At 44.3% G+C, this 14574-nt stretch overlaps 1 protein-coding gene across 16 annotated transcripts in view; it reads right to left on the bottom strand.

Annotated features, from left to right (window-relative positions):
• DICER1 (dicer 1, ribonuclease III) overlaps window positions 1–14574 on the bottom strand; it is a 97565-nt gene that overhangs the window by 66587 nt on the left and 16404 nt on the right. For 6 of the 16 annotated variants that reach the window (XM_050954442.1, XM_050954439.1, XM_050954448.1 and 3 more), the window contains 2 exons: window positions 13938–14038; window positions 11472–11549 (listed from right to left, as the gene is read on the bottom strand). The gene's annotated coding sequence lies outside the window, so the exon portion shown is untranslated. Of the gene's footprint in view, window positions 1–7532; window positions 8130–9372; window positions 10214–11471; window positions 11550–12922; window positions 13131–13937; window positions 14039–14574 lie in introns of those variants that run through there. The other 10 variants (XM_050954449.1, XM_050954452.1, XM_050954443.1 and 7 more) reach the window with 7 other exon arrangements.

A 14574-nucleotide genomic window follows, 5' to 3' on the forward strand; every position in this document is an offset into this window, starting at 1 on the left:
TTTCGTTTTTTGCCTATCATCAGGAAAAGTTGTCATTTCTAGGATTAAAGTACAGCAATCTCCCTTTGCCAGAGCAGTAGTCTTTTCTGGAGCAAATGAAGAATTACATATCCAATTTAAACTCAGGAGAAATGCAAGAAGATAGACGATAATTACCATAGTTGGATTGTTTTTGGTCATACTACTGAAGCAACCACCATCCTACAGTGAAACAAATAGTACCATGGGATCTCTAATGAACACAAATGGGATGAGTAATGCCATACAATGACATACACTGTCTCATCAGGTAAGCGGCATCTGAAATAGCATAATGTAATGGGAATTTGGGTTAAGTACCAGTACTGCCTTGAGGAAAAAAGGCCTTCTTCTGAACCACCACCATTAACTTCTACAGCAGCAGGGTTTTCCTTATATATCCATCTCACATCCGAGTAAAGGGCAAGGACATGTTTGTTTAGCTTTGAGATTTGACCCGATCACAGTCTAAAATGAGTATGGAGGTAAGCCAGAAAAAACGGTTACTAAACTTCCATAACTGCTGTTCTTCGAGATGTGTTGCTCATGTTCCACGTTAGGTGTGTGCATCATTGCTGGAGATTTTTCCCTCAGTGGTATCCATCAGGCTGACTCTAGTGCCCTCTCGAGCCACATGCTCATGTGCTGGTTTAAAGGGTGCCGCCTGCCACACATCCTCTCAGTTCCTTGCTCCTGATCAACTGCAACAGAGGGGTAGGAGGTGGGTTGTGGAATGGACATGAGAAACATCTCTCAAAGAACAGCAGCTATGGAAGGTTAGTAACCATTTTTTCTTCTTTGAGTGCTTGCTTCCACTTTAGGGGACTCACAAGCAGTACCCTCAGTAGGTGTGCTTAGTCATGGACATGCAGACTGCAACACTGGTCTTCCAAACCTGGCATCGTCTTGAGCCTGTCGAGTGATGGCACAGTGGGATGCAAAAATATGCACTGATGCCCAAGTTGCTGCCCTGGATTGGGACTTGGGCAAGGAACACCAATGAAGAGGCCTGATCTCCCGTGGAGTAAGTGATTAGGACAGGCTGGAGGTGTGACATTCGCCTGCTCATAACAAGCCCGAATACAGGCAGTTATCCAGGAGGAGATCCTCTGGGCTGACACTGGAAGCCCTTTCATCTTTTCTGCTATTGCTACAAAGAGTTGTTTAGATTTGAAAAAGACTCAATATAGAAGGCAAGGGCAGGTCTAACATCTAATGAGTGACGCTGCTGCTCCTCAGAGTTCTCATGAGGCTTTGGGAAGAAAACTGGCAGGAAAATAGCCTGGTAGCTATGGAATTGTGAGACCACCTTTGGCAGGAAAGACAGGTGGAGATGTAGTTGGACATTGTCCTTGACGAACACTGTATGGTGCTTCTGACATAAGGCCCTGATTTCAGAGACCCTCCTGGATGAGGTGATCACTACCAGAAAGGTGACCTTCCAAGAGAGAAGTAGTAGAGGGCACGATGCTAGTGTGTCTACAGGAGGGCCCATGAGCCCCAACAGAACCAGGTTTAAGTCCCATGGAGGGATCGTTTTGTGTAAATGAGAGTAGAATCTCACCAATCCCTTGAGAAACCGAACCAATATCTGGTTAGAGAACACTGATCTGCTGTTCATCAGCAGGTGGAAGGCCGAGATTGTTGCTAAGTGCACCCTGAGAGATACCAGGGCCAGATCTTGCTGCTTTAGATGGAGCAAGTAGTCCAAGATAACCTGGAGGGAAGAACAAACGGGAAAGAGATCTCACTGAGACACTCACAGGGAGAAGCGCTTCCATTTGGACAGGTAGGTGGCCCAAGTGGAAGGCTTCCTACTACCTAATAAGACCTGCTGAACTTGCCCTGAACAGGCCTGCTCCTCTGGGTTCAGTCATGTAACATTCATGCAATTAGGTGAAGGGAGGCAAGGTTGGGGAGGAGCAACTGGCTGTGGTCTTTTGAGATGAGGTCCGGACAGAGCGGAGGTGGAACTGGAAGAGCGGATCCTACTGACAGATCCATTAGTGTGCCGAACCAGATGTGACGTGGGCACACCAGGGCTAAAAAAATAACCCTCTTGTCCCGCTTGATTTTCAGGAGGACCTTGTGAACCAGAAGGACTGGGGGAAAAGCATACAGCAGGAGCCCTATCCATGGGAACAAGAAGGTGTCGGAGCCTGGACTGTGCCTGTGCAGCGAGGAAAACTGATGGCAGTTCCTGTTCTGCTTGGTCATGAACAGGTCTACCCGGGGAGAACCCCAACTTTGGAAGAAGAACCTAGCGATCTTCAGATGAAGGGGCCACTTCTGATCAGAGAAAAAGGATCTGCTGAGATGATCTGCCAGTGTATTCTGGGATTCCAGAAAGTGTGGTGATGCGATGTGGATGGAGTGCCACACACAAAGTCCCACAGACAAATGGCTTCCTGATAGGGAAGAGAATAGAGCACCTCCCTGTTTGTTGATATAGAACATGGCCATGGTATTGTCTGTCAGAACTTGCACCACCTTGCCCGAGACCTGGGGGAAGAACACTTGCTAGGCTAAGCATACAGCCCTGAGTTTCCTGACATCTACATGCAGGGACAGTTCTTCCTGGGACCATAGGCCCCAAGTCCTGAGCAGGTGGAGGTGGACTCCCCAACCTAGATCTGAGTCGTCCAACACTAGGGACACTGATGGCTCAAAGGATAACAAAAGGTACTCCCATCATCACTGACCTTGGGTCTTTCCACCAGTCCAGGAAGGTCAGGACCAGGGGTGGAAGAGTGAGCACTGAATCTAAGTGGTGTCTGTTCGGGGAGTAAATTGACACTAACCATGTCTGTAGGGGTCTCAGACTTGCATGCCAACCCACATAAGTTCGTGCAGCTCCAGAGGGTACTGGAGCCAGCCCAAAAGACACCGCTGAGGGAAAATCTCTGGCAACAGTCCATGCGGAATGCACATACCTAACACGGTATGGACATGAGCAAGCCCTGGAAGAAGAATAATGAAAGATTTGTACCCTTCAAAGTTTCTATTTCAAAAGCAAGAAAAACAATAAGTTCTTTAATAAACTGAAATAGTACAGAAGTATCTAGAAACCAAGAAAAAAATTAATTGGTTTATCTGAAAAAAAATGTAAGGTTATAATTGGAAACAGTCAACAACTAAGTACTTGTGTTCAGAATCTACTGAGAGGAATTAACTGGACCCTGAAACTATCCAAGAAGGGAAGCAGACAACAGTTGGACAAAGTAAAATAGTTGGCCTGCCAGGTCAGTGTGGGCAATAAACATACTTGTTAATCTTTATCTTCTACATTACTTTGTAAATTAGTGGAAGTGAAAAAGAAAACCCAAAGAAGCTGCTGAAGCCAAATTTGGGGAGGGAAAAATGCTTCAGAATTACTGTATAAGCTATCTGCTGGCTCACAAAAACAGAGCAGAGGCAGTACAACATGCAAGCTTATTTGCTGCATCAAAACAAAACTGACAGGTCCAATTTTAGGCCTACTAGCCTTGGTAGGATAGCAGCCATACCATTTTGGGTTGTGACTGTCTGGTGAGTGTTTAAATGTGAGACCTCCAAGAAAAACTCAGATGCGGCAAAGAGTGGTAGTGATTCAGAAGGTGGTACTTCCATTCACAGCAATATTGAAGTTATACCCTGAGTCTCATGGGGAGAAAATGTGCTGCTGGAGCTGAAATCTTTCAGGTCAAATGTAAAACCAAGGTCCTGACTAGCCCATTCATTAAACAGATTCCATAACAGATTCGAAAGAGCAAAAGCGGTTAACGCCAGAATCCTGCTCACATTACTACTTACTTCAGTAATACACTCTGCCTAGTAAATATTTTCTTTGTAATTTCAGTTTGAGTAACTAGTCTCATCATAAAAAATTACTACATTCTACTCTTGAAGTGGCTGCACTTCAGCAGTGGGTGAGTACATTTTATTTTCTGTATAGATTTTACACAAAAAGTGTGTGTGTGCACGTGTATAAATAAAACATATTACAAACAAAAACTAAAAACATTAAAGTTGCAAAGTAAATCACTTGATTTAGGAAATGTCAGGTAAAGAAGACTGGGAGCAATGCTTTGAACATATAGAGTGTTACCAAATGCTACGTACTCTGAAAAAAATCAGGTCCCAGTCATCTCAAATTAGACACCCAAAGTTAGTGGAAATTTTTGACCTTAATCTCTGTGCCTCTGCTCCTTATCTGTAAAATGGGGATAATACTATCCCCTCACCTCAAAAGATGTGTTGTGAAGATAAATTTGTTAATGTTTGTGAAGCCCCTGGATACTATAGTGTTGAGTGCCACAGAAAAACCCAAAGAAAATTAATAATTCTGTGTTCAGAGCAGAATTTGAATAGTATGCAGTAGATAAGGACTGAGGTCACAAACAATGAGAAAACAAAATATAGAGTAGGTGCTCAGTAAGTAGGCACTGTCTCTCTTGTAAACTAAATGAGGACAGGAGTCCTGTGGAAAAACTAGTATATGATCATGTAAGCACAAAGGGGCTAAATTAAGGTTTTCAGTATTTTTCAGTACTTGACTTTGCAACTTTATGTTTTTAACGTAATTCTTGTATGTGTAACATATCATATACATGAATCTGTGAAACATTTTAGGATTTTTCTGTTTCATCAACAGAAGATAATTGTTTTCATATCCAATAGTTAAGTAATCTGTTCTTTCAGCAGTTACTAACCTTGATCTATGAATTTCTATCTGACAATCCTAGGGATGTCAAAGTTCTGTACCCAGCTTTAACTCTACCAACAAACTTCTAGTTTCCCCTCTAAATAACACTCAGATGTTCAGGAAATGTGTTTCCAGGAATGAATCCACAGGATAGGCAGCAAATTTAAAAGCAAGTCATTCGTCAACTATACAAAAATTGCATTCAAATTTCTCTGCTTAACTGCTCTCTCTTGCTACAACACTCAAACTCAGCCAAATACATCATTTTAAATAAAACTCAGAAAGATAAAAAATTATATCATGTTCCATCTGTTGGGTATCAAGGAAGAAAATGTAATGGAACTTGAGCATCAACAGATGAAAGTAAACATTAAACCATGAAATCGAAAATACTAACTGGAAGCATTCCATGCCAGCTCCTGCAAAATTTGGATAGAGTCTATTCCTATTTTTGTACATTTGATGACTTATTTGCTTTTAAATTTGCTGCCATCCTGATGGATAACGTCTTTGAGGCAGAAGTTGTCCTTTCTTTGCCGAACTTGGGGAATACACACAATATACCTTTCACAATACTATAATTTAACAAAAGGTAGCATATACATTTGTATATTTTAAAAACAGCATTAAACATTTATTCGCTTCCATTTGCTTTATCAAAGATATATTTGGTGAACATAAGAACTGAAAATTAAAACAGTGTTGTGATTTACCCTAAGATTTCACTTTGTTTTTCACTTGAGAAGTAGAAGTCTTTCATGAAAGACACTTTAACCTTGGAGAAAAACCTCAACAATAACCAGATGCAGTGGGAAAAGTTTCACTTTCAATGAAATAGGATTCTCTTCCTTTCTACAGTAATTGATTTCTTGGATGTTTCCAAAATTAAGAGTTAAGAATTCTGGATTGCACTTCAGAGTCTTGTGTAAAGTCAGTTTCTTTCATCTGTAACTGTAAGAACCACACTTCGGAACTAGTCAAACAAGCTGACCTTGGGAGATAGACTGGATGACATAATGCACCCTTCCCATTTCTATAATCTCTGTAATATGATTGTATGAAACTCCTTTTCTCTGCGTTGGCATTCAGCTGAAGCATTCTAGAAAGAGAGCCTTAAGGTACGTCTACACTACGAAATTAGATTTCTAAAAATCAACTTCTATAAAATCAACCTATTTTATACAGTCGATTGTCTAGGTCCTCACTAAGTGCATTAAGTTGGCAGAGTGCGTCCTCACTACCGTGGCGAGCATCGACTTATGGAATGGTGCACTGTGAGAAGCTATCCCACAGTTCTCAGTCTCCGCTGCCCACTGGAATTCTGGGTTAAGCTCCCAATGCCTGATGGGGCAAAAACATTGTTGCGGTGGTTCTGGATACATGTCGTCAGTCTCCCCGCCCTCCCTCTGTGAAAGCGACTGCAGATAATCATTTTGCACCTTTTTTCCTGGGTTATCCATGTAGATGCCATAGCACAGCAAGCATGGAGCCTGCTCAGCTCACTGCTGCTGTTGTGAGCATTGTAAACACCTTGCGCATTATACTACAGTTATGTGCAGAACCTGGCTCAGAGACAGCAGCACGAGGACGATTGTGAGGACATGGACATAGCATGGGATGTGGCAGTTGGGACATCATGGCGGCAGTGAGGTTGGTTGATACAGTGGAACGTTGATTCTGGGCCTGGCAAACAAGCACAGACTGGTGGGACCGCATAGTGTTGCGGGTATGGGATGATTCCCAGTGGCTGCAAAACTTTCATATGCATAAGGCCACCTTCCTGGAACTCTGTGAGTTGCTTTCCCTTGCCCTGACGCGCAGGAAAACCAAGATGAGAGCTGCCCTGACAGTTGAGATGTGAGTGGCAATAGCCCTGTGGAAGCTTGCAATGCCTGACTGCTACCGGTCAGTCGGGAATCAATTTGGAGTGGGCAAATCTACTGTGGTGACTGCTGTAATTCAAATAGCCAACGTAATCACCGATGTTCTGCTACCATGGGTAGTGACTCTCGGAAATGTGCAGGTCACAGTGGGTTTCCCTAACTGTGTTGGGGCGACAGACGGAACACATATCCCTATCTTGACACCGGACCACCTTGCCAACCAGTACATAAACCGCAAGAGGTCCTTCTCAATGGTGCTGCAAGCACTGGTGGATCACAAGGGATATTTCACCGACATCAACGTGGGATGGCCAGGAAAGGTGCATGACGCTTGCATCTTTAGGAACTCCAGGCTGTTTGAGCAGCAGCAAGAAGGGATTTACTTCCCAGATCAGAAAATTACTGGTGGGGATGTTGAAATGCCAATAGTTATCCTTGGAGACCCAGCCTACCCCTTGCTCCCATGGCTCATGAAGTCATACACAGGCAGCCTGGACAGTAGTAAGGAGCAGTTCAACTATAGGCTGAGCAAGTGCAGAAGGGTGGTAGAATGTGCCTTTGGACATTTAAAAGCTCACTGGCGCTGTTTCCTGACTAGGTTAGACCTCAGTGCAACCAATATTCCCATTGTTATTACTGCTTGCTATGTGTGCCATAATATCTGTGAGAGTAAGGGGGAGACGTTTATGGCGGGGTGGGAGGTTGAGGCAAATTGCCTGGCTGCCAATTTTGAACAGCCAGATACCAGGGTGATCAGAAGAGCACAGGTAGATCACTGCGCATCAGAGAGGCTTTGAAAACCAGTTTCACGACTGGCCAGGCTATGGCGTGACAGTTGTGTGTGTTTCTCCTTGATGCAAACCTGTCCCCTTTGTTGATTTTAATTCCCTGTAAACCAACCACCCTCCCTCCTTCGATCACAGCTGGCAAAAGAAATAAAGTCAATATTGTTTTGAAACGATGCTTTTTTTTAATTATTTTTTTTTTTTAATTAATGAAGGGAGATAACTGGTAAGATAGCCCAGGAAGAGTAGGGTGGGGTGGGGGAGGAGGGAAGGACAAGGCCACATTGCTTATTGTAACCACACTACAAATCAAAACTGTTTGAATGACAGCCTTCTGTTGCTTGGGCCATTCTCTGGAGGAGTGGCTGGGTGCCCGGAGCCTGCCCTCCCCCCTCCCCCACATTCTTGGGTGTCTGGGTGAGGAGGATATGGAACTTGAGGAGGAGGGCAGGCAGTTGTACAGTGGATCCAGTGGCAGTCTGTGCTCTTGGCTTTCCTGCAGCTCCACGAGATGCCTGAGCATGTCCGTTTGTTCCCCCATTAGCATCAGCATTGCATCCTGACTCTTCTCATCATGTTCACTTAATGCTTTCCTGGACTCTGTCACTGAATGCATTCATGCATTCAGCTGTGCCCTATCAGTGGGGGAGGACTGCATGAGCTCAGAAAACATGTCATCGCGAGTGCATTTTTTTCATCTTCTAATCTGCGATAACCTCAGGGACGGAGATGATAGGGGGAGCACAGAAATATTTGCACCTGCAGGGGGATAAAAAGGGAGAGTAAAATTTAAGATGATACATTTCTGAGAACAAAAGCGAGACTCTTTCACAGTGAAAGAAGCAATTCACAGCAGACAGCACATGTTCTTTAGGTACAAGGTCACATTTTGCCTTTTATATTGAGCGCCTGACGGTATGGTGATATCACACACGGCTGGGCAACAGAATTCGGTTTCCAGGCAGCCATGGTAAGCCAAAGGGTATGCGGGTTTGGCTTCTAACGCCTTCATAACATGTGGGAATGTGTGCTAACTGCAGCGCCCTCCTTTCCCGTAGCAAGCAATGCTGGTTGGGTTTGCCACTTAAAAGGAGAAGCTGCAGTTTTTGGGTGGATGTGCAGCACACACCTCCCCTCAACCCTCCCTGTGCCTATTTGGGATGATCCCTTCACCCTTCCCCGCACCGCACGGCTATTCTCAGGGATTACTCCTTTTAGCCAAGCGCAAACAGCCCAGCCTGAATGGGGTCCTTTTAATGTTCCCTTACAAAAATTCTCCTATTTCAACCAGGTGACCAGGAATGATAGCACTCTCCTGAGGCTAACACAGAAAGACATAGACCAGGGGTAGGCAACCTATGGCACACATGCCGAAGGCAGCACGCAAGCTGATTTTCAGTGGCACTCACACTGCCTGGGTCCTGGCCACCAGTCCGGGGGGCTCTGCATTTTAATTTAATTTTAAATGAAGCTGCTTAAACATTTTAAAAACTTTATTTACTTTACATACAACAATAGTTTAGTTATATATTATAGACTTATAGAAAGAGACCTTCTAAAAACGTTAAAATGTATTACTGGCACATGAAACCTTACATTAGAGTGAATAAATGAAGACTCGGCACAGCACTTCTGAAAGGTTGCCGACCCCTGATATAGACCAAATGTTGCTTGAATGCAACCACAACCCAGGACAATTCAGTGCCATGCTTTGTGCCGCAATGATTCCAGACTACTTGCTACTGGATAGGTGTGGTATAAGTGTCCTGCTGTGGAGACTAGGCAGCCATCCCCAGAAACCTTCTGCAAAGGCTTTCAGAGTACCTCCAGAAGAGCTTCATGGAGATGTCCCTGGAGGATTCCCACTCCATGCCCAGAGACGTTAACAAACTTTTCCAGTAGCTGTACTGGCCATGAATGCATCCCAAATCTTCAAGGCAAATCAAACATTAAACACTATTGCTTTTAAACCATGTACTATAGTTACAAAATGTGCACTCACCAGAGATGGCTTCTCCACCTTCACGGTCAGGGATCCCGCCTTGGGAGGGTATTGCCTCCGGGCTGATGAAAAGTCCTGGCTGCCGGGGAGAACGGATTCACCACTTGCCTGCTGTGTATTCTCCTCCTCCTCCACAAAATCCTCCTCCATGTTGCATGAGATTCCTCCCTTGCAGGTGTCCACAGACCGTGGTGGAGTACTGGTAGGCTCCCCCACTCCAGAATGCCATGCAGCTGATCACAGAAGCGGCATGTATGGGGCTCTGTCCCAGAGTGACCATTTGCTTCCTTTGTCTTTTGATAGGCTTGCCTGAGCTCCTTGACTTTCAGGTGGCACTGCTGCATGTCCCTGTTGTAGCCTCTGTCCACCATGCCCTGTGCGATTTTGGCATATATATTAGCATTTCTTCTTTTTGATCGGAGTTCTGCCTGCACAGATTCTTCTCCCCATACAGGAAATCAGATCCAATGTCTTCTGTTCGCTCCATGCTGGACCTTGTTTACAATTCTGGGGAAATGTAGTGAGTCTGAGTGGCCTCCCTCTGAGAGCAGGAGAGCGAGGGAACATTACATGGCCCTTGGAGGGCAGAGCCTAGATCGCCCCACCCCCGCTTGCTGGAAGTACCAAGGCGGGGCCAGAAGTATAAAAGGCTGGCCCCATAGCACAGTTGGGGGAGAGCCTGCAGAAAAGAAGGATGCTCTGCCTGTTCTCCTGCATCCCCGAGAGGAACCTGCGCCTGGCTGTTCTCGATGCCCAGATGCTGACAATGACTGGCCTGGAGTACCTGCTGCTGTATATCCTGAGGAGTCGGAAGAGGCCTGGAAGCCGCAGGTACTGAACACTGGGGTGGCAAAAAGTAGCCCAGGGGCAGTCACGGAGCAGCCAGCTGCAGAGCCCGGCGTGGCTCAGTCGGCGTGTTGCAGTCGGATCCCTGCAGATGCTGGGGCAGCCACTCGTGCCCCTGCCAGAGCCCTGGGCTGGGACACAGTGGAGTAAGGTGGAAGCGCGTCCCCCTGCCACCCCAACCCAGGGTGGCTGAACTCCCCCACCACACTGCACAAGGAGGCTCCAGCCCTGAAGAGGAGCTTCCCTTAAAAGTCAGCGCTTAGAGACTGTTTATTTGCTGGATGCCTGAGCTCCGCCCAAGCCCCTGCCAGCCCTGGTGGACTGTGTTTAAGGGCTGACTACTTGAGCTACCCAAGCCCAGGCTAAAGCCTGGTAGTGACTAATAATCACGCAGCCCTATTGGGGGCTCTTGCCTGTTTGACATAAGCTAGGCCTGTGAGGTCAGGGTCAGAGTGAGTGGCCTCCCTCTGACCAAGAGAGCGAGGGAGCATCACAGGTGACTGCATGGTCACCTGTGCTGCTGAGCTTGCCACGCTGACCAAACAGGAAATGAAATTCAGAAGTTCCCGGGGCTTTTCCTGTGTACCCACTAGTGCATCAGAGTTGAAAGTGCTGTCCAGAGCTGTCACATTGGAGCATTTTGGGATAGCTCCCAGAGGCCAACAACATTGATTTGTGTCCGCACTACCCCAAATTCGACCCAGCAAGGTCGATTTTAGCGCTACTCCCCTCGCCGGGAAGTTGATTTTAAGAGCCCTTGAGGTCAGTGGAACTGGGGTGCTTGTGTAGACACGTTCATTATAAAATCGACCTAACGCGGCTAAATTCAACCTAACCCTGTAGTGTAGACCAGGGCTTAGTTTTTGTTTTGTCTTCCAATATCTCTTAGAAAAGTTTGGGATCTCAGGTTTGTTTTCTTTAAACTCAAGTAAAGTGCAAAGAGAATGTATTATACTTGAAATACTTAAAAGCCCTCTAGGAACAAGTTTCCCTGAGGATTCTTTCACTGGAAATATGGTGCAATTATTTAACCTCATTTTTAATTTCCTTACACCAAAAAACCCTAGACTTTTTAAGGTGATGTATAACAAGATGTGAACCAAAAAGATATCTTTAACACATGCTATACAACAGGTAAGCAGAATATTGCTTTCTCAACAAGCATACTGAGAGAATAAAAGGCTGGTTTTTTGTTGCTCAGCAAAGCCTCTTTAATAAGATCAGGATTATGTTGAGGCTCATGTTAGACTGACCTGCCTCTGAAGAGCTTCTTCTATAACCCATGTAGTATTGTCAACAGCTGAAGTTCCTGACGGATTCTTCCTGACCTGCTGAAATGGTGGACAATTTAGAACTTAGTCTCAGAAAATTAAGGACCTTTGAAGTACCTCATCCTAGGTCAGGGATGGGCAAACTTTTTGGCCTGAGGTCCACATCAGGGAACAGAAATTGAATGGCAGGACACGAATGCTTAAAAAACTGAGGTCTGGGGGGTAGGGGGCGGCTCTGGTTGTGGGGCTGGGGATGAGGAGTTTGGGGTGTAGGAGGGTGCTCTGGGCTGGGACCGAGGGATTTGGAGGGGGATCAGGGCTGGGGCAGGGGTGCAGGTTCTGGCCAGGGGTGTGGGCCCTGGGGTGGGGCTAGGGATGAGGTTTGGGGTGCAGGAGGGTGCTCTGTCCTGGGATCAAGGGGTTTGAAGAGTGGGAGGAGGATCAGGGCTGAGGCAGAGGGCTAGGGCATGCGGAGTGGCTCATGCGTGCAGGCTCTGAGCGGCGCTTACCTCAAGCGGCTCCCGGAAGCAGTGGCATGTCCCTTCTCTGGCTCCTAGGTGTGGAGCAGCCTGCGATCCTCAGAGCGGGGCCATGGCGCGGCTTCCGGGAGCAGCGTGGTGCGACCCCGACCCAGCTTCCCAGTGGGAACTTGCAGGCCAGCCCGAAATGGCTCCCAGGCCATTGTCTGCCCACCTGTCCTAGGTTAAAACTGTGGTAATGAGAAAGGAGACTAAAGAACTGACACTAAGGTCAGCTCTATACTAGAAAATGTTTGTTGGTATAGCTGGGGAGAGGCGGACAGGGCTGCAACTATGCTGTAAGAAGCTTGGGCCAGGTATGAAAAAAATCATCAGTACCATACCTAGAAACTACTCGTTTAAAACCCCAGATATGCAAGTAGATCAGGAAACGTCTAGGAAGACGCAATTAGGTTTATCCCTTTTATTTCTTTATGGCTTGTGGATTCCTGTGCTAACCCTAGGTGCTTTTGTTTTGCTTGTAACCTTTAAGCTGGACCACAAGAAAGCTATTCTTGGTGCTTAATTCTTGTAGTTGCTCTTTTAAAATCTAGCAATAGCCTGAGTTCCCAGATGCATTTTCACTTTTTTAAAAAAAAATAAAATTTACCTTTAAAAACAGAATTGGATTTATGTGCACAAACCTATTAAGGCACATGTTGTTTAATTAGCTGGTGGCAACAGCTGATTTCCTTCCTTCCTTAGCTCTTCCCGGGGGGGGAGGGGTAAACGGGCTTGAGGGTACCCAACAGGAAGAAATTCCCAAGTGCACCTTCCTGAGCTCTCAAAGGGGTTCTGCCCTTGGATGGTGGCACCATCTACCAATTCAAGATCAGAGAAAAGCTGTAACCTTGGGAGTTTAATATAAGCCTGGAATGGCCAGTATTAATTTTTAGAATCCTTGCGGGCCCCCACCTTCTACACTCCAAGTGCCAGAGCGAGGAATTAGCCTTGACAGAGGCAGTGTAGCCAAAGCACCCAGCTCCAGAGGTCCCAGCCTCGTGTGATTGCTCATTGGGGCCATTTTAAGCTTATGTGAGAGCAGCCTTGGCTCCCAGCAGTCACAAAAATCAGGACAGCACACGTTCACCACACCAGTTAACTGAGCAGAGTTCCAGATTAGCTAAAAATGTAGCACAGACAGAAGCACACTACTGTAAATTAAAAAAACACAAAAACAAAAACCACATTCTGCACCACTCTTCATTGTGGAACCTTCTAGAGAACTTTAAAAACAAAAAACAAAACAAAAAACCACTTTTACCCACTATGAAAAGTAACTGACAGTGTTTTCTTCTCTTGAAGTTATATATGGAGCTAAAATTGAGTCAAGTGCAAATCCTTACTATTTTTTGCCTTATCTTTAAAACAAAGTACTTTTTAATCAAATATGACTTATTTTGTGCTGTTTACTTCCTGTATTTCTTTCAGTTTAGATGAGCAAGATTCCACTCTTCCATTCTTTTAAAAAAAGTATATATTCATTCTGAGTCTAATTCACTTGCATCATAATGCTTGAGTTCACAACACTGCAAATATTTAAATCTAAAATATCGTGGAAATTTAAAAATAAGTTAAATATTTCTAATCATATTACATTTCATAAAATTTTTAAAGGTCTGTAGTTTGACTAATCTAATGGTAAGTATTTATAATTGGTTTTGGTTAGCTACCTGCCTCTTATATAGTCCGCACCTATGGAGAAAATAAAGCTACTTCTTAGTAAAAATTGTGTGTGTATATAAAAATTAAACTACAGATTATTCAATAATGTTATATTAGCCTAGATTGTGAACCTAAAAAGCCTTTACAGTATTGTTCCAAAGGTTTAGCCATTTAAAGAAATTCAATAAAACACGTTAATGCCTAATTTGATACACACATACTTGTTTGCAATCTGTTTCTGTCATATTATAAAGCACAGACTTACCGTTTTAATTTCTGAGATCTCTGTGTTTGTGTTCTTTGAACTGCATTTTGACATCATGATATCAGTTTATACATTAATTGCATCATTTGCAAGCTTCTGCTCTAAAATGAAATAAAAATGAACAGGAGTGTGGAATTAAAAAAGGATAGCTCAAAAATTCTGTAAATAGTGTAAAATACAAGGAATTTGTAAAAGAACGGACAATAATATTTTGGTCATAAGTAGTAATATAAATATCCCTTATGTAATTTCTCAAAACCATACACAGATGTATCTATATCAGTACACACGAAAGGCAAGCTCTTGTGTTAAAGGTCTATCCTGAAAGCGACAACATAGTCTCCAGTATTTTAGTTTAACAGTGAGAATTAGATGTTAAAAATTTTGAAATTTGTATTTTTTAAAATGAGTAAAAAATATTTCAAGAAATGAAAGTTCAAAAAAGGAAGACTCAGCAAGAAATGAAGAGATAAATTACAAGATCTATTTTACCTGGACATTTTAAAACTACTACAAAAATCATACTTTAAATTCAGCAACTGCTGAAACCCAATAAGCTATTATTAGTCAACAAGAATGACAATTAGAAGAGAAATGCAGTAGTTCTGTATCTTGTTTAATCATGCTATATTTTTTC

This window comes from Gopherus flavomarginatus, chromosome 5 (genome assembly GCF_025201925.1).
Source record: "Gopherus flavomarginatus isolate rGopFla2 chromosome 5, rGopFla2.mat.asm, whole genome shotgun sequence".
Classification (NCBI taxonomy): Eukaryota; Metazoa; Chordata; order Testudines; family Testudinidae; genus Gopherus; species Gopherus flavomarginatus.